Source organism: Ranitomeya variabilis, chromosome 2 (assembly GCF_051348905.1).
Source record: "Ranitomeya variabilis isolate aRanVar5 chromosome 2, aRanVar5.hap1, whole genome shotgun sequence".
NCBI lineage: Eukaryota > Metazoa > Chordata > Amphibia > Anura > Dendrobatidae > Ranitomeya > Ranitomeya variabilis.
In genome coordinates, this window is record NC_135233.1 from 64,480,729 (window position 1) to 64,507,799 (window position 27,071).

The window sequence follows — 27,071 nt, forward strand, 5'->3', positions numbered from 1 at the left end:
TTTCCATGACATATGTGTCACGTACAATATTCTGTTCAGCAGAGAGAAAAAAAAAAAACACTTTTCCATTTTGATGTTTCCTTGGCCTGAAACCATGAATCCCAATGCAAATGACCGTACTTTCGGTGTTGTCTGTTAGAAACCGGATCGCACTCTGGAGCCACAGTAAAGTACACAATGTTTGTGGATAGATTGTAAGGCCGGAGTCACACTAGCCATTTTAAAATCGGTCCGATGTTGTTCCTGCAAAGTCGGACGAGTGTCATGCGTTTTTCACTCGAGTACCGTCGGATTTTTCACAACTAGCATCCGATTTACATCCGAATGCCGTGCGATTGCTATCGACTGCAATGCGATTTTAACATGATCTTTTACATAGAGCAATTCTGTCATTTACACATCGGTTTCAAAGGAAATATTCTTCACAACACACACAAAGAGATGTATACACATAGAGTAGATATAAAGATGCCACATATACATATAAATATATACATTAGTAGATAGAAAAGCTGGCAATTCAGCAGCCTCGTACTGTAAAATCAATGCAGGAGCCAACAGGATAGAAGAGATGGATTACATAAGGTAAATACAAATAGAATAGGTAGATATATAGATGTCAGTGACATATACAATTAGTACAGTGTGTGTACAAATTACTGGTCATGAATTTAATTATTAAAAGATTATTTTTCTGAAAATCTGGGACAAATGGATTATTATCTCTGCGGAAAGGTGAGGATATTGGCGTTTGTGGGAGGGGTGAGGCCATAAGTACCAATGTTATTCTATCGTGTGTTCATCTGTGGTGTTGTTTTATTCAGGTCGGATATTATCACCATCGGACTGGAAAAAACTTGCAGCATGTAATCGGGTGCGAGTGCTGTCTGATTTTAACACAACAATCTCCTTTGAAAAGCTGGAAATTCATCTGCTGCGTACAGTAAAATCACAGCGTGACAGGTTACAATAGGATAGATAGAATAGATATATACACATAGGATAGATAGATATATAGATGTCAGTGACACACACACACACATATATATATGTATGCATATAGATTACATAGATAGAAGAAAAGCCGGCAATTCAGCAGCCTCCTAGCGTAAAATCACAGCAGGAACCGACAGGATAGAAGAGATGGATTACATACAGTAAATACATATAGAATAGATATATAGATGTCAGTGACAAATACAATTAGTACAGTCTGTGTGCAAATTACTGGATATGTATTTAATTAATTTACCAAGATAATGACTTTTTGGTTTTCGTTGGCTGTAAGCCATAATCATCAACATTAACAGAAATAAACACTAGTTGAAATAGATCACTCTGTTTGTAATGACTCTATATAATATGAGTTTCACATTTTGAATTGAAGAACTGAAATAAATTAACTTTTTGATGATATTCTAATTTAGTGAGAACTTGTATCCATTAATTGTATATGTTGAAAGCTTTCCCCTGAGGCACTTTAACCTTTTTCCGACATTGGGCGCAATAGTACACTGATGTCGGACTTCTTTCCTTTGATGTGGGCTCCAGTGTTGAGCCCACATCTTTCCCGGCACATGTCAGCTGTTTTGAACAGCAGCAGGTGGAATCACGATCCACCCAAGACTGTAAGGGTATGTGTCCACGTTCAGGAAACGCTGCGTTTTTGACGCAGCGCTGAGCCGCAGCGTCAAAAACACAGCGTCCAGATGTTACAGCATAGTGGAGGGGATTTAACGAAATCCCGTCTCCACTGTGCATTAAAAAACGCATGCGTTTTTCCCGCAAAAACGCACATGCGTTGCGTTTTTTAAGAACGCAGCATGTTGCTACAATGAGCAAAACACACAGGAACACCGCAGGTGACCTGCCAGTGATCTCAGGTGCATTTTTGGTCAGGATTTTACCTGCATAAAAACCTGACCAAAGCCTGAAGCAAACCTGACCGTGGACACATACCCTTAGCTAGTTTGACAGCGGTATTTAACATGCGCTTCTGGTAAGCGCGCCAGAAATCCTGCCCATCGGCCCCATATAAGTGTCTGTATGGGGCCATAATTAACGTTTGTAGGGCACTACGGCATATGGGGCAAGTGTCTGTATGGAGCATCTTATAGGGCCATAACGTTTGTGCAGCACTATAAGGGGCAAATATCTTTATAGAGCATCTTATGGGGCCATAATCAGCATTTGTGCAGCATTATATTGGGCAAATGTGTCTATGGAGCATCTTATGGGGCCTTTATTAACCTTTATGCAGGATTATATGGGGCATATTTTAATATGGAACATCTTATGGGGCCATAATGAACAGTATGGAGCATTATATGGGGCTCCTGATTCAATATGGATATTCAAAGACACTTAACCTACTGATGTCTCAATTAATTTTACTTTTATTGGTATCTATTATTACTTTTGACATTTACCGGTAGCTGCTGCATTTTCCCCCCTAGGCTTATACTCGAGTCAATAAGTTTTCCCAGTTTTTTGTGGCAAAATTAGGGGGGTCGGCTTATACTCGGGTCGGCTTATACTCGAGTATATACGGTAAATGTTTTCCATGCATCATGCACTACTCCGATCTGTTTTTTGGATCAGACTCGCCCATTAAACATAATGGTTGTGTTTAAATTAAAAAAAAAAACGGAAGCCACATGGAAACTGTCCTTTTAACATCCTTTTTTAATGGATCTATTGCAATCATTACGTCAGAAACTGTATTTTGCCATTTATCTTGTATATTTTTTAATTGATGAGGTATAAAACGTATGACTTATGTTTGTTAAAAAAATAAAAGGACACACAGATTGGTAGCTTAGGTTATGGTATATACAACCCGAGACGAAAGTACATGAGTAGGGTGCAAATAACCCAGAAGGGGTGAAGCAGGGAATATTCATGAAAACTTCACACAAAAAAAGTAACGTCCATTGAAAGTGGTGTCACATAAACAATACTTTTCGGAGAACTGAGGGCTTCTTCGGCAAGCTCAGAGACACATATGAGCTCTATAAAGAGGCCCAAGAGCTCCGAAATGCGTTATTTCTGTGACACCACCTTCAATAATGCATTGCTGACGCCTTACTACTGATGTCCTTTCATATTGGTAGTGGAAACCCTAACAAGTCACCAGTCAGCTCTACACAACCTGCGCTGCGCCCAGCAACTCACAAGAAGGATCAGGACAAGACGTAGCACTGCTCCTACGTTACTATACAACTAAGGGGAGCCTTCATCTACTTCTGCCAGGGCGTACTAACCCTACCAGCGACCTTTTTTTGGTTATCCACTCTGCAATTGTTCTGTAAAAAACGGACATACAGATGACCAACGGTGCACCACACGGATTAACAATCAATAGTTTTCACATGCACTTCTGAACGCGGCTTCAGCCGAAGGAAACACACATCAGTTTACAATTTTTTTTTGTCTGCAAACACAAACTGTTTTTGTCCCGTGCGACATCCATTTGTTCACACAATGGAGAAGATAGAGAATTTTTTCTCTCCATCTTCTCCTCATATGAGAATTGGTTCGCACTATGACGACACTCTGACCAGAGTGGGATTACTTTAGTATAATTGACCCAATTTGTCAGAGATAGAGAGCATATGCTTGTGTGACCCCAGTCTTAGGTCGGGATCACACTTGCGAGTGCCATGCAAGAAACTCGTACAAGTCTCTCGCCTCAATACCGGGCACTGCCGCCGGCACTCGGGACCAGAGCGTTCAGCTGTATGTATTTCTATGCAGCCGCACCCTCCGGTCCCGAGTGCCGGCGGCAGTGCCTGGTATTGAGGCACGAGTTTCTTGCATTGCACTTGCAAGTGTGACCCAGGCCTTAAACTGAGACACTACACTCACATATTGGCCAACTAATGTGCACTCATCTGCCAGAAACAAGGCGACCCCTTTTGATGAGAGCACACACTATCACATTTACCTTTTAATTAACTCCACAAATATGAATCTGAGCAATCAAAAGTAGAAATATATGTCATAAAAAAACAAACACTAAATCACTTACTAAACTTATAATCTAAATCACAAAAATATAAATACAGTACAGACCAAAAGTTTGGCCACCTTCTCATTTAAAGATTTTTCTGTATTTTCATGACTATGAAAATTGTACATTCACACTGAAGGCATCAAAACTATGAATTAATACATGTGGAATTATATACTTAACAAAAAAGTGTGAAACAACTGAAAATATGTCTTATATTCTAGGTTCTTCAAAGTAGCCACCTTTTTCTTTGATGACTGCTTTGCACATTCTTGGCATTCTCTTGATGAGCTTCAAGAGGTAGTCACCGGGAGTGGCTTTCACTTCACAGGTGTGCCCTGTCAGGTTTAATAAGTGGGATTTCTTGCCTTATAAATGGGGTTGGGACCATCAGTTGTGTTGTGCAGAAGTCTGGTGGATACACAGCTGATAGTCCTACTGAATAGACTGTTAGAATTTGTATTATGGCAAGAAAAAAGCAGCTAAGTAAAGAAAAACAAGTGGCCATCATTACTTTAAGAAATGAAGGTCCGTCAGTCCGAAAAATTGGGAAAACTTTGAAAGTGTCCCCAAGTGCAGTGGCAAAAACCATCAAGCGCTACAAAGAAACTGGCTCACATGAGGACCGCCCCAGGAAAGGAAGACCAAGAGTCACCTCTGCTTCTGAGGATAAATTTATCCGAGTTGCCAGCCTCAGAAATCGCAGGTTAACAGCATCAGATTAGAGACCAGGTCAATGCCACACAGAGTTCTAGCAGCAGACACATCTCTACAACAACTGTTAAGAGGAGACTTTGTGCAGCAGGCCTTCATGGTAAAATAGCTGCTAGGAAACCACTGCTAAGGACAGGCAACAAGCAGAAGAGACTTGTTTGGGCTAAAGAACACAAGGAATGGACATTAGACCAGTGGAAATCTGTGCTTTGGTCTGATGAATCCAAATTTGAGATCTTTGGTTCCAACCACCGTGTCTTTGTGCGACGCAAAAAAGGTGAACGGATGGACTCTACATGCCTGGTTCCCACCGTAAAGCATGGAGGAGGTGTGATGCTGTGGGGGTGCTTTGCTGGTGACACTGTTGGAGATTTATTCAAAATTGAAGGCATACTGAACCAGCATGGCTACCACAGCATCTTGCAGCGGCATGCTATTCCATCCGGTTTGCGTTTAGTTGGACCATCATTTATTTTTCAACAGGACAATGACCCCAAACACACCTCCAGGCTGTGTAAGGGCTATTTGACCAAGAAGGAGAGTGATGGGGTGCTACGCCAGATGACCTGGCCTCCACAGTCACCAGACCTGAACCCAATCGAGATGGTTTGGGGTGAGCTGCACCGCAGAGTGAAGGCAAAAGGGCCAACAAGTGCTAAGCATCTCTGGGAACTCCTTCAAGATTGTTGGAAGACCATTCCCGGTGACTACCTCTTGAAGCTCATCAAGAGAATGCCAAGAGTGTGCAAAGCAGTCATCAAAGCAAAAGGCGGCTATTTTGAAGAACCTAGAATATAAGACATATTTTCAGTTGTTTCACACTTTTTTGTTAAGTATATAATTCCACATGTGTTAATTCATAGTTTTGATGCCTTCAGTGTGAATGTACAATTTTCATAGTCATGAAAATACAGAAAAATCTTTAAATGAGAAGGTGTGTCCAAACTTTTGGTCTGTACTGAACGTCAATAATTAAATAATTAAATATGTACATATCTGAATTAATAATAACAAAAAATCATTCAGTTCCCCAAATTAAACAACAACAAAAAAAATCAAAACATGAGAGGGTAATAAATGACGGTCTGTAATAAGGTCAACACAAAACAATTTACATGGTTACATTTAGGTGCCAGCACCGAGCCTGTAGCAATGAATTAACAAATTATTCCAGTATATATAAATGCCAATTACTTAATTAACAATAATGAAATAAAATATTTTAGGTGCAGATCCTGGCCAAAAATAATCCAATTAAAATTACCTAAAGAAAAATTAAGGTTTTCACAGATTATTATGTTACCTGATGATGTGGTATCACAAGGTGTGACCCCTCTATTGTATACAACACCTTGACCACTGTTTAGCAGTCTTCGTCAGGAGATGACCTGTGATTTTTATTGGAATACGCCTGGCCAGGATTTGCTGGCACATGAGAAACATTTAAAGGGGTTATTCAGGGGTATTTTATTTTTTACTACAGGCCTAAGAATTACCAGGCAGGCAGATGCTAACTACCTGCATGTCGTGTTCAGTGCGGATCTCTGCTGGCAGGGAGCGGTCACAAACCGCTCCAGCAGGCGATTCAGTGGCTTCCTCGAGCATCACGTCCAGGCTGCTCTGCTGACAGAGCGTGACTGCCTATGTCATGCTGATACAGGAAAGATATATATCTTGGTACCGTGTTAGCCAGTAGATAGAAAGATGTTTAGAATTGAGAGTCCTCAGTGGTTGATACCTTTTAATGGCGAGCTGAAAACTTGGTAACAAATTGCAAGCTTTCGAGACTACACAGGTCTCTTCATCAGGCATAGACTAATACAAATTCTGAAGAATCACATATTTATGCACAACATAGCACAGAGAGAAAAAAAAAAAAAAACATGCATAAGACAGGTGGCATGAAGCAGAATTACCATGAGTGATAAACAGTTATGTCCATAAATGTTGGGCCAGTTCTTAGATAAGGAATGTTTTATTGTCCTCTGATTGGGGTCTCTGTTGTGATGACCCCTCATAGTCTGAGGGGCAAGTTCCTTAGTTGATGTAAAAAGACATAAATCCATTCGACACATTCATTCCACCACTAAGACAGTCAAAGGTCATCATCAGTTTATATTGATGTCATCAGCATCATGTCATCAGCAGTCATGCTGATAAGACATTTGGCTCCCCACTGCCTAACTGCAGGGAGCTGGCTGTCAATCAGCATGAAGCCAGCAGTCACGCCCCATCCACAGCAGCGCGGAAGCAGAACAAAGCAGCTTTGTTGATGTGGATCAGCGAAACTCTGTGCATACTCGAGCACCCGATGCAAACTTGAGTAGCAAGCACTTGCGCTTCACACAAGCTGTCATATCTTCATGATTTTTTTTTTTTTACTTTTGAAGAAAAAAAACAATTCTAACTCCAACCCTACCACAACCCCAACTGCAAAAATTGTATCCAACTAAGGAGGGTTACACAGTTCCATCCCTCAGTTTGTCTGGGATGCAGTTACTAACAGCTTGGCAGTCCAATCTGGTATAGGGGTGTGCTGAAGCCGTCAGTACTTTGATTAACATATTGGACTTTCAATCTGTTACCGGTGAGTGTTGAGCTGTCAGTGGGTTGATTGACAGCTCGACTATCCAATCTGAGACTGGGAGGTGCTGGCTGTCTCCAAGTGTTCATTATTCCAGGTAATTTCCATGATACTTAACTGAGCTGTGTCTCCCAGAACTCTGTCAGATGTACATTCAGCTTGTGAGGTTTGTTCTCCTGTGCCTTGAGTTCTGTATGCTTTATCTGTTGCCTGACCTTGGACTTTGTTCTGATCATCCACCTGTTTAACCCCTTCAGCTCTAATCCATTATCCTCCCAGTACTCTGACCTTGTAACGTTACCTGACTATGCTTTTATCTCTTCCTTCTCTTTATGACATACCCTCCTTGCTTCTGACCTTGGACTCCTGGACAATTCTGACTCACGGCTTGGCTGTGAGAAGTGACTAGCGTCACAGGAGGATTTCTTTTTTTTTTCTTTTGATCACTGTGACAGACTCTATCACAGTGATCAATAGGAACCGATAGGAGAAAAAAATAGGTATTAGACCTACTGGTAATTATGTTTCCAGGAGTCCATACTGACAGCACCCTGGAGGACGTCCTCCTCCTCCTTGCTGGGACAGGAAACACACGAGAGTTCAAATATCCGGTCCCACCCACCAATCCTCAGTGTTGTCACAAGAACCATCTCATGGAATGATGCAAATAAAAACTTTTAATGACAGGATCACATTACAACATAGTATGTAAATACATATATAAATATACATGAACTTATAACAAACTGGGGGGGAACTACCAGTGCTGTCAGTATGGACTCCTGGAAACATAATTACTGGTAGGTCTAATACCTTTTTTCCAGGGTGTCCCTCCTGACAGCACCCTGGAGAGTACCAAAGCACCTCCTTAGGGTGGGAATACCGCTTGGAGGACCTTCCTCCCGAAAGCAGTGTGCTGACCGAACATAACATCAAGTTTATTATGTTTACAGAAGGTGCTAGCACTGGCCCATGAAACCCCACGAGTAGAGTGGGCCCTTAAGCCCACTGGATGGGACATACCCTCCGACTGATAAGCATCTGAGATTACCTTTGTGATCCAACGCGCAATTGAGGCCTTAGAGGCCTTCCTACCCCTGTTCTTTCCCCAAAAAATAAAGAGGTTAGAATCTATACGCCAAGTCTCTGTAGCCTTCAAATAGTCTAAAACCCCCTGTCTGACATCCAGTGAGTGGAGGGCTTTCTCTTTCTCGTTGGAAGGGTTATTACAAAAAGGAAGTACTATCTCCTGATTCCTATTTTTGGTAGAGCCTACCTTTGGGATAAATGCTGGATCTAGTTTCAGAATTAAACTATCATCCCTAATCTGGAGATACGGGTCTCTGATACATAGAGCTTGAATCTCTCCAACCCTCTTGGCCATAGTGATCGCCACTAAGAAAGCAGTTTTGCGTGTGCGAATAGAAATAGGCATATCTTCACCCAGGGTGTAAGAACCTTTACACAAGGCCCTAAGGACTAAGTTAAGGTCCCAAGATGGGGACAACTGTCTAATGGTGGGACGCATTCTCTGGGTGGCCCGAATAAACCTTATTATCCCTGGGTGAAATGCCAAAGGATAGTCCAGAAAGGAGCTTAGTGCCGACACCTGTACTTTTAATGTGCTGGGTCTAAGACCCATGTTGAAACCTTTTTGTAGGAAGTTTAGGATACCCGGAACATCCGGAGAGCCTGACACAACATCGGACCTGACACCTTCTAGACAAAATAGTTTCCAAACTTTCCGATAAATGGCTGAAGTTACAGGTTTCCTACTAGCCTGGATAGTAGCTATAACCTGATCTGACAAACCTTTAGACTTCAGGATGTCCCTTTCAGGATCCAGGCTGAAAGACGGAGTTTGCTTGGATTTGGATGGTACACTGGCCCCTGGTGAATGACTTTCCCCCTGAGGGGCAACTCGACTGGGTTGTCGATCGCTAAAGTCCCCAGTAAGGGAAACCAGCTTCTTCTTGGCCAGTATGGAACGATCAAAATGACCTTTGCTCGATCCTCCTTGATTTTCCGTAGAACAGCTGGAATTAATGCCAGGGGTGGGAACGCATATGAGAGAGGCTGGTCCCACTGCTGGCTTAGCGCATCTACCCCGTCTGGAAGATCCGAGGGGTTCAGAGAGAAGAATCTTGAGACCTGCGAGTTTCTTCTGTTTGCAAACAAGTCTATGTTGGGGGTTCCCCACCGGTGACATAACTTTAGGAAGATACTCTGATTCAGTTCCCACTCTGTTGGACACAGTTGCCGTCTGCTCAGATAATCTGCTATCACGTTCTGAGAGCCTTCTAGGTGGATAGCCGTTATAGAAAGAACTGTATCCTCCGCCCAGTTGAAAATCGTCTCTGCTAGATCCTGCAGTGGTCGATATCTTGGGCCTCCCTGATGATTCAGGAATGAAACTGTCATCACATTGTCGGAAAAATTTTTACATGACGATCTGAGAGCGTGAGCTGATTTCGCCTTAACGCTTCCCATACGGCATATAGTTCCTTGAAATTGGAGGATCTGTCGCTGATGCTTGCTGGCCACCTGCCCTGGAAGATTCTGCCCTGTAGATGAGCTCCCCAGCCCCATGCGCTGGCGTCCGTGGTGACGACTACATAAGGGGAGGTGGACCATAGAACGCCCACCTTCAGGTTCTCTGTCTGCATCCACCAGTGTAGAGTTCTCCTTGTTGGACCTGCCAGCCTCAAGGGGGCATCTAGAGAAGACTGACGGCGATCCCAAACCGACAGGATCTGTCTCTGCAGGGGTCTTGAGTGTGTCTGTGCCCACCTGACACATGGTATGCAGGCCGTCATTAGGCCGAGTACCTTCATCGCAATCCTTATGGAAACTCGATGTTCCAATAGATACCTGACTGGAGTTTGAATTGTCACTCGCTTGACATCTGGTAATATGGATATTCTGCGTCTGGAGTCCAGGCACACTCCCAGGAAAATCTTCCTTTGTTCTGGTAGTAGGTCTGACTTCTGTCAGTTTAGTACCCATCCAAGATGTTCCATTACTGAAATCGTCCGAGTACTGAAATCGTCCGAGTCCTGTGATCCGTCAGGAGCTCTACTGAATCTGCCACGAGAAGAAAGTCGTCCAGGTACGGAATTATTATAATACCCTGGCTTCTCAGGAAGGCCACCATCTCTGATACAAGTTTTGTAAAAATACAAGGAGCAGAAGCCAGCCAGAAGGGGAGGCCCTGAAACTGGTAGTGACAGGTCCGGGTTGGCAGAGCTTCCGCAAACCTCAGCAGATTCTGAGACGAGGGATGCACCGGGACCTGATAGTAGGCACTCTTTAGGTCGAGTGTGCACATAACAGCATCCTGATCTATAAGATGAACTGCTGACCGGATAGATTCCATTCGGAACCTTTTGTATCTCACCCAGGTATTCAAAGGCTTTAGATTTATTATGGTGCGAGTGTCGCCCGATGGCATGAGGCAGTGAATAGGGATGAATAGTGCCACCTTCCTTTCTCAGATGGAGGGACCGGGATTATTACCTCCGTACTGAGCATGTCTTGTAAATCTTTTAGTATGGCAGAGTCTGCCGTAACTATAGTAGGTGCAATGTACCTTTCTGGGGGAGGGGAGTAAAGCTCTATGCTGTATCCCTCTGACACGGTTCTGCGAACCCATTGATTTTGAGTGATCTGGGCCCAGTTTTTTGCAAACTGCCGAAGCCTTCCCCCAATGCACGTGGCGTCATTGTGACTTATTTCTAGAGGATGGACTAAAGAAAAGATCACTGCTCCTGTTACCCTGTCCACGGGAGCCTCCGTAGGATCCCCTGCTGGACCGATTTTGTCCCCGAGAATCAAATTGCTTTCTGGAGAAGAAACCTCTCCGAAAGGGTTGGAACCGCTTAAGCTTGTCCTCAGGGAACCCCTTCTTTTTATCAGAGGCTGACTCAAGGATAGAGTCCAAAGCAGGTCCAAACACCCTCTGTCCCGAAAATGGAATAGAGCAAAGTTTGGACTTAGAGGCATTGTCACCTGACCAGGACCTCAGCCATACAGCCCTCCTAGCCGCATTAGATAGGGAACTGTTACGAGCTGAGAATCTAACCGATTCTGCTGTCATATCTGATAAAAATGCCATGGCTGACTTCATAATAGGTATGGAGCTCAGAATATCAGATCTAGGGGTCTTGTTGACTAGATGATCTTCCAACTGACCCATCCATAGGTACATAGATCTGGCCACCGAAGTGGCTGCTATGTTTGTCCTAATTAGGGCCGCAGAAGCCTCCCAGGCCCTCTTTAGGAGAATGTCAGCTTTCCTATCCATGGGGTCACGCAAACTAGAAGAGTCCTCGAAAGGTATAGCAGTCTTTTTGGTGACTTTTGCATAACTTGCATAACTTGACATCCTCTGGGTCGAATGGCAAACGACCCTTAAAGTCACGAGATAGCACCAGCCGGCGCTCAGCATCTTTCCACTCTTCTAGGACCATGGTTTTGATATGATCACTTATAGGAAACACAGTCTGGTTTCGCGCCACAAGTCCCCCAAACATCAAGTCCTGTCTGGACTGTGGTTTAGAAGTGTCCTCGATAGGCATAGTATTCCTCACTGCTTGGACAAGCTCATCTGTCTCCTCGGACTGGAAGAGGTACTTCCTGGCTCGATCCTGGCTCTCTACCGGAATCTCTCCCTCCTCTTCTGATAGAGAATCCCTTAACTCGGAACCTTCATCAGAAGAATACTCCGGCTCCCCATGGTCTTTTTCCCGCCTGGCTCGCTTACGACCAGCTATGGGACTGGCAGGGCGCGAATTTGAGAGGCTGGATATGGAGGCCTGAACCTCCTCCCGTATTAGGGATCTCATCTCTGAAAGCTGTGATGTCTGCTCATCCTTCATGACCCTAGAGGTACAGGGTGCGCAGAGGGTCCTGCCATGGGAGTCTGGGAGCTTTATATGGCATACAGGACATCTGTTGGTCTTCACCGTGACCTTCCCAGATTTTTTAGCCGTGGCTGGGGGAGCAGGGGGGTTTCCCTTATCCTAAACGACATAAGATAGGGAGTAATAGGCTAGATGCTGTGCGTGGTATTATGTGGGGAGAGGTTGAACTGCACCAGGCAGACTTACCCCATCCTCCTCGATCTCCATAGCTGGTCTGAAGCCGACAACGTACCCCCTGCACGATGCTGGATGCTAATGTTAGTAGCGGCCAAGCTGCACTGCGCTCTCCTGATGGAGCGCCTGCTCTCCCCGCTCATAAAACGCCACCGGAAGTGACGTTTCGCCGACCCCTGGCGAAACCGGAAGTGACGCGGCTCCCCTGATCCCGGAAATGCCCGTCAGGTGCAGAGTCTCCCGAACAGAGCGCCTTGCTGAATGGAGGCCCGCCAGGATCACCGCCGCGTCCTGAGCCGAGAGCCTCCCACCGGGAGGAGCGGCTAAATCCCGGAGCATCGTCCCGCTCCAGGCCTTTGGGGAAGAGGGACTCCCACCTGGGGAGTTTCGACCCTGAGCCTCTTGACAGGGGGAAGGATTGGAAGACCGCACAATCCCCCTGAGCTCGGTAAGCCTGCGCAGCTCCTTCCTCGTGTGTCCCTCCATGCAGGGACAGGAAAAAACACTGAGGATTGGTGGGTGGGACCAGATATTTGAACTCTCGTGTGTTTCCTGTCCCAGCAAGGAGGAGGACGTCCTCCAGGGTGCTGTCAGGAGAGACGTCCTGGAAAATTGCTATTGTTGCCGGGTACTGGTTAGCAGATCTCAGTGGGCACACTGCGCATGCGCCTGCTGTTAACTACGGTAAGTATTGTATATTATTTTCATGCACTATGCTATTTATTTATTGCAGGACATTTAATCATTATGTTTTTTTTCTGTTCACTGCATGCACACCAATTTATGTCCCAGTTTATACTTTTTCGTGTTTTTTCTGCCTGTCTGCATCATGTGCATATAAAAGGCGTGGCCTGCCTTTCTCTTGCTTGAGCTGGGCATTATATGGCTGTGTGTTCACTAGTTGGGCTCAGTCTCTCAGCCCTTATCTACATGCATGTCACTTGACAAATGGTAAGGTTTTTAATATTAGAGTTAGGACTGTCCCAATTATGGTCACCATGAAGAGGTGGGATGGCTTTCGCACTTTTTTGATCAAAAAACATGTTAACTAAATACTGTATATTATTTTCATGCACTATGCTATTTTATTTATTGCAGGGAATTTGTTTTTTGTCTTTTTCTTTTGTATTCAATCATAGTTGCAGATTTAATTAATTTTGAATCCGTTATACATAGTGTACTTTTTGACAAGAAACAAACAAACAAAAAAAAATAATAATTACCGTAAGAAAAAAACAATACCTCTAATTAACCTAAATTAGGGCATAAAACCTAAGCTGCTCATTCACATAGGCCCCGGATCACCAGCGCCTTTTTTTGCCTAGTTTGCACCCAATTCATTATTCTATTTGCGCCCTTTTTAAGTCAGGCTTATATGTGCTTGACTGCTTGTTTTCCACTTTGTGAGTGGAGTCTGGTAATTCCAGATGTTCTGGCTGATTCCCCAATTGCGTTTCTTTGAAAAGTAAAAAAATTAGTTGCAATGTCACTCCAGTATTCCCCACCTGATGTATTTTTCAGTACGCTAGCACGTTGGCACAATTTGAGACTTTTAGTGCAGAAGAAGTTCAGGACCGGAAGAAGGCCCCTTTTTAACTTTGTGCCAAATACATTAATCGCATGCACCACTTTGATGAATGCGATGCCAAGAACAGCAACCAATATCACAAGATAAAAAAGGAAAGGGACTTAAAAAGAAAAGCAAATGATTAATCGGGTCTAATGTTTTTTTTTGCTGGCAGATCCCCTTCTGACAACATTTTCTTGTATACATTAATACCCCAAGTTCCTAAGGAAGGATCACTGGAGGAAAAAGTAAAATCAGCCATCTTGGGTCATCTTACACAGTCAAGATAAAGCGTCCATAACAAGCACAGATCTAGTATGTAGTAAGTCGATTTATGTTCACTTACGTTTATCCTAACTTAGTAATGAACTGGACATGGGTTTGTACAAATGATCGCTCGCGTGATCTTTGGATCCCTCCTCCTGTTCTATATGTTACATTATTGACGGCAGGACATCCGCAGTTTAAATGACCAACGATCATATTTAGAATGGCGAGATCACCGACAGCCTAACATTTTCTAATTTGATCACTGGGCAGAATTACACTGGGCAATGATCAGGAACGAATGTTTTTTTCTCTATGCCAAAATAGTATTGTTTGCTGGCATTAGTAAAGTTCGGAGGTGCTTAACAGCTGCTCGCCCACCTCCCCTACGAAGAAGTAATACGGAAATGTAGCTGAGCTACAGAGCATAGCGGGGATATACACGGCAGGACAATATCACATCGTCAGATGGCATCACTGCGGATGGCATGCAGCATCACGCCCGTTATACTGTAATAGAGCCAAGTTATTAAATTGTTCCTAATATATAAAATAAGACAAAAAGGCATTTTACAAGAAAAAATAAAGAAACTTCACTCACCAGTGAGGGGATTCGCACTTACTATAAAACTTCTGTTACCAAATAGAGCTATCAATACAGAAGCTGGAGGTTCCTGCCCAGCCGAGCGTTCACGCCATTGACAGGACTGCAACCCTATCTGAAGGGCTATTGTGCGACTGATGTAATGAGTCTGTAATTACCTTATTAATAATGTAGAAATCTATCACTTTGCTTAGGACGACCTTACATTAACATTCCAATTATGTATATGCGTAAAAATCAGCTCATCCAGCACAAATGAGATCCAACAAGTGTCGCAGCGAACAATTGGGAGAATCAGATGGTGAAGAGCCTACACAACCATGTGGCAGCCAAGCTTTATATAAGATCCAAGAGTTTCAACCTTTTCGCGGTGTCTTTAGCTTTTTTTGTGGGGCGTTTTTCATTACGTACAAATGGCTTCAGGGTTTTTGCTTCTTTTTTTTTTTCAAAACACAGCCTGACCAGGTATTACACTTCTGCTGCATTTTTTACTCAAGGCTTCTCTAAACGACTTATAGGAAAATGTCTTATAGAACATTATAATTTAAAAATGCCCTTAATAAAACAACGGGGGAGGGAAAGTCTAGAGAACCACAATATTCAGTCTTTGCAATGTATTACGCGTCTTTCTGATCATTTTTTATAGATTGATTATTATTATTTTGCTAAAATAATCCTGGAAAAGTAAAGTTGCTTGGCACATCAGAAAAATAGATAAAATCTTCAAATACTATTCCAGAAGTATCAAGCAATTAAAACCCACATGTTGTTGATAGAAAAAACATTAACGTGTTTCTAGTATTATCAACAACATGTGGATTTTAATTGATTGATACTTATGGAATAAAATTAAATTTGAAGATTTTATATATTTTTTTGGATGTGACGATCAACTTTAATTTTCTTATACTAATTTCCTGACATTCAGCATTATTTTCAATGGTACCCAATGCATGGAAAGAACAGATTGGGTCATTCACTGCACGGTGAGCAATTTAGTCTTCCTTTTTTAATTAACCACTAAAATACCTTTAAAACTGCATTTTCATAACATTGATTTTAATATATATATTGTACACATGTTTGGAAGATTCAAATCAACAGTGGTTTGCTTTTTATTTTTTATCCTGCTTTTTTTTAACTGTATTTCACACATTGTGCCCCCAATAGGATCATCAGAGATGTTTGGAAGGATTTTCAGCATTTAAACACATTTTTGTTCCTGCCCATTTTCCCTGTAACTGAGGTTTGCATATAAACCTAACTAAAGGGTTTTTTTCAGGACAATTTTATTTTTTTTAATATAGGCCTAAGAACTAACAAGCATGTCTGTCTGCTCCACCCGGCTCAGAGTGGTCCTGGATCATTACTGTCCCATGTCAGCAAAGCGACTCCTCCTCTTCCTGACTGCTCTGTCGACAGGGCATGACTGCTGGCATCATGCTGACTGACAGCTGGCTCACCCCAGTTAGGCAGCAGAAAGCTGACTGTCAATCAGCATGATGTAGGCAGTGACGCTCTGTCAACAGAGCGGAAGAGAAGCCGATGCTCTGTCAATGTGACATTAGCAGAAGCTGCAGAATCACCGGCAGGAGCGCTCTGTGACCACTCTATGCCGACATAGATCATGGGGGACAGAATAGGCAGATGGTTAGCAACAACGAGCCTGCTAGTTCTTAGGCCTGCAGTAAAAAATAATCCCAGGTAACCTCTTTAAAGATATGGTCACACACTGCGTTTCCGATTATTTTTTTTATTTTTTTTTTACATTTACCTTATTTTACTTTGATTTTCACAGCAAACAACTAATCGGGAATGCATCCTTACAGGAAAAATTCAGCCTCCGATCTGCACTATAGAGCTCATTTTTAACCCGCTCATCCCCCAGCCCTTTTTCACATTCATAGACTGAATAAATCTCCTGACATATTCTCTCACGCAATCTCCGGTCCTCCCAAGACCTCTACTCTCCTCCACACTTATTCGTTCCTCACCCAATCGCCTCCAAGACTTTTCCCGAATATCCCCCATTCTCTGGAATTCTGTGCCCCAACATCCGATAATCAACCACATTCTGATCCTTTAGATAGAACTTGAAAACCCACCTCTTCAGGAAAGCCTACAGCCTGCAGTGCCCCCGCTGCCTCCTCACCACTAATGAAGCTACCGCCTCACCAACACCGAAGCTGCTGCAACCCCCAACCTACTGTCTCCTTCCCCATAATCCTGTAGAATGTGAGCCCGCAAGGGCAGGGTCCTCGCCCCTCTGTACCAGTCTGTAATTGTTAGTTTGCTTACTGTAAGTGATATCTGTATATCGAGTTAGGGGTATTGATTGTATCCGTGCGGACCTTCGGGGTGGAAATATTGGTCCCCTTTTAGCCCAGAAGGAAGCCCGTTGGATTTGAGAATTACGTACTATGCAACCGCAACGTCTAAATGAGGTCATGAGTTATGCCCTGTTTCTCTGAACTAACTTGCTGCCAGAAATTTTAATTGGCCTCGTCAGGGGTTGTTTTTAATTTATTGTATGTCTTACGTTTTTTATTTTATTTAATTTTAGTTCATCTATACAGTTCTTTATTTTACGGCTGCTGTTCGGTGTGGGAATCTGGAAAATTTGGAGTATGAAGACCACTATCTAACAAACGACTGAGGGACAAGAAGTGATTATAATATATATATATATATATATATATATATATATATATTTATTTATATATATATTTAAATTTTCATATCTTATTTTGTATGGACGGTATATAGATTGTTGTATTTTATTATATAAATTACACTATATATGTTTTTCTCGGAAAATACATTCGTATATATTTATACGTTCTTATTTCTCACTATATGCACTTTGCACTTTTGTAGAATTAATTATGTGTATAATATGTGCACTTTTAAACTATTATGTGTCTGTTATAGGTATCATGTGATTGATCTTTTGCACTTTATCATATTGTAGTATATGACTCGAATAATGTGAATTATATGTTTATATATATATATGAGGTAGAATATTTATTTTGTCACTAATTGCACTTTATTATTAAATATAAACTTTGCATATAAAATGTGGATTATATGTTAGGATATTATACATTATACTCCAGCAGACTCATATATATATATACCGTACTCATTCTATGTAGTCATTCATACATGGCTTCACATTCACTTTCTGTCCCTTTACTTCCTCCTGACCTGTGCGCATGCGCGCTGTTGAAAGGTTGCCTAGCATCACTGACGGCGTCTCTATTCCATTTGCTTTGATGAGGACAAGGACCTGCCCACGTGATCGGTGGGCGCGTTTCTTTTCCTTGCACCTGCATAGGCTTATGACGCCCTCGGTGATGCGTGGGGCGCCGGACTCCAGCAGCGCATGCGCCGTTATATGGCCAGGTTTCTCCTCTTATTCTCATCTGATTGGGCAGCCTGTATATCTAAACACCATAGGACCTGACGATGCCACTCCCCCGGAAGAAGGCACACAAGCCGAAACAGCCGTAGGGGCAGTGGCACCGCTGGTCTAAGATACATATATTGGTTTATACAGCTTTTTTTCCCTCCCTGATTCTTATATGTTGACCACTGGATACTTCTTACCAGTTAAACGTGTGTACTTTGTTTGACCAGCATAAACATGATTAGGTATATCGGTATTTACTCTGGTAGGGTGCTGATACAATTGTTATGTTAATTTGCCTTTGACCTGTGGTTCCATCTAGTAGTTGTCTCCATTATTGAATCCCGTTGCTAGTATTATGGCATTTTATAATATATTCTCAATAAATTGATTGTTTTTACTATCTGGATCCCTTAGTGCATTTTTTTATATAGGTTCTATATATTCCCCATAATCCTGTAGAATGTAAGCCCCGCAAGGGCAGGGTCCTCGCCCCTCTATATCAGTCTGTAATTGTTAGTTTGCTTACTGTAAGTGATATCTGTAATCTGTATGTAACCCATTCCCATGTACAGCACCATGGAATCAATGGTGCTATATAACTAAATAATAATAATAATAATAAATAAATAAAAAAGACAAGGCCAAATTTTACAATTCTGACCAGTGTCACTTGAGCTAATAACTCTGGAACGCTTCAATGTATCTCAGTGATTCTGAGACAGTTTTATAGTGACAAGTGTACTTTATAGTAGTGGTAAATTTAGGTCAATATTTTTTTGTGTTTGAAAATATTGGAAATTTGTTGAAAATTTCGCAATTTTTAAACTTCTAGCTTTTATGCCCTTAAACCAGAGGTCACACAAAATAGTTAATAAATAACATTTACCATATGCCTACTTTGCATCATCATATTTGAAACATATTTTCTTTTTGTTAGGAAGTTAGAAGGGTTAAAAGTTTATCAGCAATTTCTCATTTTTTCCAACAAGATTTAGAAAACCATTTTTTAGAGACTACATCATGTTAGAAGTGACTTTGAGGGGCCTACTGTATGTGACAGAAAATACCCAAAAGTGACAATACTCTAAAAACTGCACCCTCCGAACTGCTCAAAACCACATTTAAGAAGTTTATTAACCCTCCAGGTGCTTCACAGGACAAGCATTGTGCAAAGACATGAAAATATTAAGTTTTCACAAAAAAATGTTGCTTTCGTCCCAAATTTTTTATTTTCAGAAGGGTAACAGGAGAAAATTGATAACAAAATTGCTGTGCAATTTCTCCTGAGAACGCAGATACCCTATATATGGTGGAAATCTACTGCTTGGGCACATGGCAGGGCTCGGAAAGGAAGGAGCACCGTTTGACTTTTGAAGCACAAAATTGGCTGGAATAAATAAAACACCATGTTGAAGAGCCCCTGAATGTGACTAAAGAGTGAAACCCCCCACAAGTGACCCGATTTTGGAAACTACATCCCTGAAGGAATTTATTTACAGGTAAGGTGGGCAGCTTGACCCCCCCAGGTGTTTCACAGAATTTGATAACGTTGAGACGTGAAATTGAAAACAATACGTGTTGTCTTACCCGCAAAATTTTCATTTCCAAAAGGGCAAATGGGAGAAAACAAATGGTACAATTTGTTGCACAATTTCTCGTATATTTTCGGTTAGGCTGCCGTCACACTAGCAGTATTTGGTCAGTATTTTCCATCAGTATTTGTAAGCCAAAACCAGGAGTGGGACAAATAGAGGAAAAGTATAATAGAAACATATGCACCACTTCTGTATTTATCACCCACTCCTGGTTTTGGCTTACAAATACCGTATTTTCCGGCGTATAAGACGACTGGGCGTATAAGACGACCCCCCAACTTTACCAGTTAAAATATAAAATCTTCTTAAAAGTCGGGGGTCTTCTTATACACCCTATGTCGTCTTATAGGGCCGGTGAATATGTGCCTTTTGGGGGGGGGGGGGGGGGGGGGGAGTGATCCTGATGACGAGGGGGCGTCTCACAGGAAAGTGAGTATCCCCCATTACCTTATCGTAGCGGTGCAGCGTGGGGGTCTCAGTGCTGGGAGTGGCGGCGGCGGCTGCTGTGCTCTGGTGCGGCGGCTGCTGTGCTCTGGTGCGGCGGCTGCTGTGCTCTGGTGCGGCGGCTCCTCTTCTGTGTGGGGCCTCTGTGCTGTGCGGTGGCGGTGGCGGCGGCATATCTTTATCCAGTTGGGGCTCCTCCGGCATCTCCTTAGCCCTGGAGGCCCCGCCGCAACTCCATGAGTGCAATGCAGCGGCCATTTTCCCGGAGGCAGCTCAATAGGTGCGATGCGGTGGCCTCCGGGAAAATGGCCGCTGCTCAGATTCAGATCTCGTCCCGAAATCTCGGGACACGAGATCTGAATCTGAGCAGCGGCCATTTTCCCGGAGGCCACCACATTGCACCGATGGAGTTGCGGCGGGGCCTCCAGGGCTAAGGAGATGCCGGAGGAGCCCCAACTGGATAAAGATACGCCGCTGCCGCCGCCACCTCACAGCACAGAGGCCCCACACAGAAGAGGAGCCGCCGCACCAGAACACAGCAGCCGCCGCCACTCCCAGCACTGACACCCCCACGCTGCACCGCTAGGATAAGGTAATGGGGATTACTCACTTTCCTGTGAGACGCCCCCTCGTCATCAGGATCACTCCCCCTCCCCACCCACCATATACACCGGCGTACAAGTCGATTCCCGGCGTATAAGACGACCCCCGACTTTTAAGAAGATTTTCGGGGGTTAAAAAGTCGTCTTATACGCCGGAAAATACGGTACTGATGTAAAATACTGACCAAATACTGATAGTGTGACGGCAGTTATGGTTTGAGGGTGCCATGTCACATTGATAAAGCCTGAGGTGCCAGAACAGCAGAACCCCTCCACTTAAGTGTCCTCATTTTGCAAACTACATTCCTCAATGAATTCATATAAGGGTGCAACGATCATACTGTTACCACGGGTTTGTCACAGAACCTTATAAATACCATTTCTCGGTGAAGAAAAAAAATAATTGCTTTATTAAAACAAAAATGTTGTTTTAGCCCCAGATTTTACATTTCCACACAGGGAAAATTGATCGAATAGATTGTCACAGAATTTCTGCTGAGCGTGGTAATACCCCATATTTGGCTGTACAGTGCTGCTTAGCCATACGGCGAGAATTGGGAGGGGCGGAGCGCTATTGGACTCGGAATTACCTAGAATAATTTGCGGACTCCATATACAGAGCCCCTAAGTGTCAGAAGAGAATAATCCCCCTTCAAGTGACCCCATTTTGGAAATTCTACCCTCTGGGAATTTGTCTATCACTGTAGTGATGATTTTGAGTCTATGGATGTCAGTGAGCCAAACCACAGACTCTTTAATTCCCCTGAATCCCGACTCCACAGCACTGGTCACTACTGAGCATGTACATAAAGTGCAGCACAGATTCATCTCAGCTACGACCCCACAGCACTGGTCACTACTGAGCATGTACATAAAGTGCAGCACAGATTCATCTCAGCTACAACCCCACAGCACTGGTCACTACTGAGCATGTACATAAAGTGCAGCAAAGATTCATCTCAGCTAAGATCCCACAGCACTGGTCACTACTGAGCATGTACATAAAGTGCAGCAAAAATTCATCTCAGCTACAACCCCACAGCACTGGTCACTACTGAGCATGGACATAAAGTGCAGCACAGATTCATCTCATCAGATCAGGAACAGAACAGTCATTCAAAGGACATTTCATAATTTTCCTAAATTCTAGTGAAAACATTTACATCACATCCTGCATTGTACTGCTGTACCCAATGTATTATATATTTTAGGAGTCATTCCATCTTTTACTGACTCAGACCACCAAAATGGACTCTGACTCCTCAACCCTGGTGCCTAGTACACTGTAGTGCCCAGCTCGTGGTCCTGTAGTCACGCACCCCGTAAATTAGGCGGGCTATCATCGCTAAAGAAAAGCCTAACATGTGGACGCTAAATGTGGTTTAAGCACACTGGGGCTAAGAAGGGAGGAGGCATTTGGATTTGGGAGCGCAGAATTTGCTGTATTTCTTCCGGGGGGCGAGGAGCCATTTAGCTTTTCCAGAGCCTTTGTGCTACCAGTAATGTGGAAGCCCCTATATTTCCGTTAACAGATGACAGACCTGAGAGGGGACTTGGTTTTTTTGTGGATTCAGTTGAACCTTTTATTGGGAACATTTCACACAACAATTTGGATCACATTTCTCCTGCACTCTATGCTCTGAGTGACATGATTCAGATGAAACCCCCGAGGGAGCCACTCACTATAATGAGGCAGCAGAGTTACTCTGGTCTCTGCCTGGACCCCGTCTTGTCCTTCTTTTCAGAGGTGCACAAAACTGTAGCGCGCCGTGCTTTTCTGTACGCCTAAAAAGACGGACACCAACGGAACATAGGCCAGACAGCATCCACAGTGCCTTCATCTGCCTCATTATTGGGAATCTCCCGCTGGGGGTTCCGTTTGAATCCCATAATTCAGAGATTTTACACGAAAACCATGATGTAAGCGCTCAGCGCAGAGCCCTACGCTTTGGGAGGCAGAATGAACAAATCAACAGCAGGTGAAGAATTGGGTTTTATTTATATTTTACGCCGTTCCTCGTGCAGCATAAGTGATTAGACGACATTATTCTTCAGGTCAATACAATTAGTCTGCCGTCACACTATCAGGCCGGCGTCACACTCAGCGTAAGACAATACGGTCCGTTTTTTACGGCCGTAATACGGAGAAATGTTCCCAAAATAGTGATCTGTATGTCATCCGTAGGCAGGGTGTGTCAGCGTATTTTGCGCATGGCATCCTCTGTATGTAATCCGTATGGCATCCGTACTGCGATATTTTCTCGCAGGCTTGCAAAACCGATATCTAATGGATTTATGTGCTCAAATGTTCGTTACAACAAATATACAGTATCTATATGTCATTGAGACACATATATATATATTCTGTATTTATATTTAATTCAGCGTGATATATGTGAAAAGCCATTTAAGACTTTATTTTAGCAGCTACAGCGCCCAAATTTTGCACATACACACTACTAACATTAGTAGTGTGGAATATGCAAAAAAAAAAGGGATATGAGATGGATTACTGTATGTAAACCATGTCTCATATCCTGTCGGGTTTGGGAAGGAGAAATGAAAAGCCGGCAATTGAATTACCGGCTTTTCACTAACACCGGTGCGTATTTCTCGCAAGTCACACTGCTGGTCCGTGTGGAATCCGTATTTTTATCGCCCTCATAGACTTTCATTGGCGATTTTTTTTGCGCAATACGCTGACAAACGCAGCATGCTGCGATTTTCTACGGCCGTACAAGACCGTATAATACGGATCAGTAAAATACGGCTGATAGGAGCTGGAACATAGGGAATCATTGGGCCGTGTGTTATGCGTATTTTACGGACGTAGTTTATGCGCTCATACGTCCGTAAAACTCGCTAGTGTGACGCCGGCCTCAGTATTTGGTCAGTATTTTATATCAGTATTTGTAAGCCAAAACCAGAAGTGGGTGATAAATACAGAAGTGGTGCATGTGTTTCTATTATACTTTTCCTCTAATTGTTCCACTCCTGGTTTTGGCTTACACGTACTGATGTAAAATAATGACCAAATACTGCTAGTGTGACGGCAGCCTTACAGTGATACCAGATTTATGTTGTTTGTATGTTTTGATGCTTTTACACAATAGAATCAATTTCATAAAAAAAGAATTATTTCTGCATTGCTTTATGAGAGCTATAGCTTTTTTACTTCTCAGATGATGGAGCTGTACGGCGGCTTGTTTTTTTGCAATACAAGATGACATTTTCAGTGGTACCATTTGCATTAACATTGGACTTTTTGATTGCGTTTTATTTCACTGTTTGGCATTATGATAAAAAGCATTGTTTTTTGACAATTTATTTTTTATGGTATTCACAGAAGGGGTTAACTAGTGGGACAGATTTATAGATCGGGTCATTCCGGAAGTGGCAATATATGTACTTTATTTGCTTATTTTTGTTTTAACATTAAATCTATGTATTTATTGGTAGAAAATTTTCATTTTTTTTTTTTTTTACAATTTTACAATTTTTAAAAACTTTATTTTTATTTTTTTTACCTTGTCCCTCTATGGGTCATCAAGTGTTACTGCCCTGATTGCTGATCTAATACTCTGCAGTACTTTTCCATTGCAGGGGATTAGATCAGGCAATCGCACACATGGAGGAGGTGTGTCAGCTCCTACTCTCAGCAGGCCATCTTTTGGCCTGGGTCACCATGGAGAGCATAGGCCCAACACGCTTGCGATCGCGTTGTGCCGATCGGAGCAAAAAGTGAGCTCCCGATCACCTGTGCTTAACCCACATTCACTACATTGGATCAGTGCTGTTTACACCACCATCAGGAAGGCAGAGAAGTGGCCTCCTGCATGATCTCCCTGCACTAGTGGAACGTGCACTGATGTACTAAGATGTTATATGTGATAAGGCCCGATGGTTTACACGGGTTGCCCCCTTTCAGATTTTTTTTTTCCTATAAACTCCATTAGTAGTAAATAAACAAACTGCTCTTTACTCATCTTTTCAAGGTCCCGTGACAAGACTTCACTGCAGCTCCTGGTGTCTGTTATTGTCTGCAGAGCTAACATCACGTCAACAGCGCTGCAGCCAATCAGTGAGCTCTCCAAGACATTGAGCTGACTGGCTGCAGCGCTGCTAATGTGGCATCAGCATTGTAGACAAAAACAGATAATGGGAGTAGCGACAGAGACTCAGTGCTGGACCAGGGGAGGGTGAGTAAAGTGCGTCTTCTTTTTTAACAATGAGCTTATAAGAAAAACTTTTCTGTAAAGGGGATGACCCGATTAAAACATTGCGACAAGAAGTAGATAAAAAAACAAAAGTGGTGAACATCACTTTAAGGTTCGCTCACACGAGGTAAATACACATCACAAAAATCATCCAAGGGACGAAATCAAAAGAATCTCATTTTTATGTCATGGATTTGCAGCCTAGAATTACGCAGGTCTATGAGCCGATTAACCACATTACATTTGGCTAAACCGAGTTCTCCCATAATAGGGCTGGAAAACCAAGGCACTGTGAATGACAACACATTACCCAATGAAAACACTGGGATCTGTTGTGGGTGTAAACTGGGAGGGGCAGCCTCTGCGGGTGTAAGCTGGGGGGGCAGCCTCTGCGGGTGTAAGCTGGGAGGAGCAGCCTCTGCGGGTGTAAGCTGGGAGGAGCAGCCTCTGTGGGTGTAAGCTGGGAGGAGCAGCCTCTGCGGGTGTAAGCTGGGGGGCAGCCTCTGCGGGTGTAATCTGGGAGGAGCAGCCTCTGCGGGTGTAAGCTGGGGGGGCAGCCTCTGCGGGTGTAAGCTGGGAGGAGCAGCCTCTGCGGGTGTAAGCTGGGAGGAGCAGCCTCTGTGGGTGTAAGCTGGGAGGAGCAGCCTCTGCGGGTGTAAGCTGGGGGGCAGCCTCTGCGGGTGTAATCTGGGAGGAGCAGCCTCTGCGGGTGTAAGCTGGGAGGAGCAGCCTCTGCGGGTGTAATCTGGGAGGAGCAGCCTCTGCGGGTGTAATCTGGGAGGAGCAGCCTCTGCGGGTGTAATCTGGGAGGAGCAGCCTCTGCGGGTGTAATCTGGGAGGAGCAGCCTCTGCGGGTGTAAGCTGGGAGGAGCAGCCTCTGTGGGTGTAAGCTGGGAGGAGCAGCCTCTGTGGGTGTAAGCTGGGGGGCAGCCTCTGCGGGTGTAAGCTGGGGGGGCAGCCTCTGCGGGTGTAATCTGGGAGGAGCAGCCTCTGCGGATGTAAGCTGGGAGGAGCAGCCTCTGCGGGTGTAAGCTGGGGGGCAGCCTCTGCGGTTGTAAGCTGGGAGGAGCAGCCTCTGCAGGTGTAAGCTGGGGGGCAGCCTCTGCGGGTGTAAGCTGGGGGGCAGCCTCTGCGGGTGTAAGCTGGGGGGCAGCCTCTGCGGGTGTAAGCTGGGGGGCAGCCTCTGCGGGTGTAAGCTGGGGGGCAGCCTCTGCGGGTGTAAGCTGGGAGGAGCAGCCTCTGCGGGTGTAAGCTGGGGGGGCAGCCACTGTAAGTGTAAGCTGGGGGGCAGCCTCTGCGGGTGTAAGCTGGGGGGCAGCCTCTGCGGGTGTAAGCTGGGGGGCAGCCTCTGCGGGTGTAAGCTGGGGGGGCAGCCTCTGCGGGTGTAAGCTGGGGGACAGCCTCTGCGGGTGTAAGCTGGGGGGCAGCCTCTGCGGGTGTAAGCTGGGGGGGCAGCCTCTGCGGGTGTAAGCTGGGGGACAGCCTCTGCGGGTGTAAGCTGGGGGGGCAGCCTCTGTAGGTGTAAGCTGGGGGACAGCCTCTGCGGGTGTAGTAAGGTCAGCCATTAGTTGTCACTCTACTCCCTGTAACCAGACACAACCTGTACACTGGGGGGCGCACGGGGAAGTCTCGTATATAAAGCAGAGCATTGTATTCTGTGTATATACAGAGAATCAGTGCAGTGATGGCTAATGCCGCCCGCGGTCGGCGCTGTGTACTGTGCGGTATAGACGATAGCAGTGAGCACAGGACACACACGGCTCCTACCTCCCGTCCTATTACCGGGCTCCGCCGCAGGACACGTAATGTCAGCGCTCCCGCCTCTCACTAGTCACTACAGGCGGCAGAGGCCTCCGCCGTCTCCTAGCAACCAGCAGCCTCGTCTGTGCAGTGAGGGGCGGGGCCATGCTCCCGCTGCAGTGCACTGATTTCTGTGGTGACTGGTGGACGCCTC

General features: G+C 44.2%; 1 protein-coding gene across 1 annotated transcript in view; it reads right to left on the reverse strand.

The window, feature by feature from the left end:
• WDPCP (WD repeat containing planar cell polarity effector) overlaps nt 1-27,071 on the reverse strand; it is a 357,770-nt gene extending 330,699 nt beyond the window's left edge. The window contains exon 1 of the mRNA XM_077282497.1: nt 26,885-27,071. The gene's annotated coding sequence lies outside the window, so the exon portion shown is untranslated. The remainder of the gene's footprint in view (nt 1-26,884) is intronic.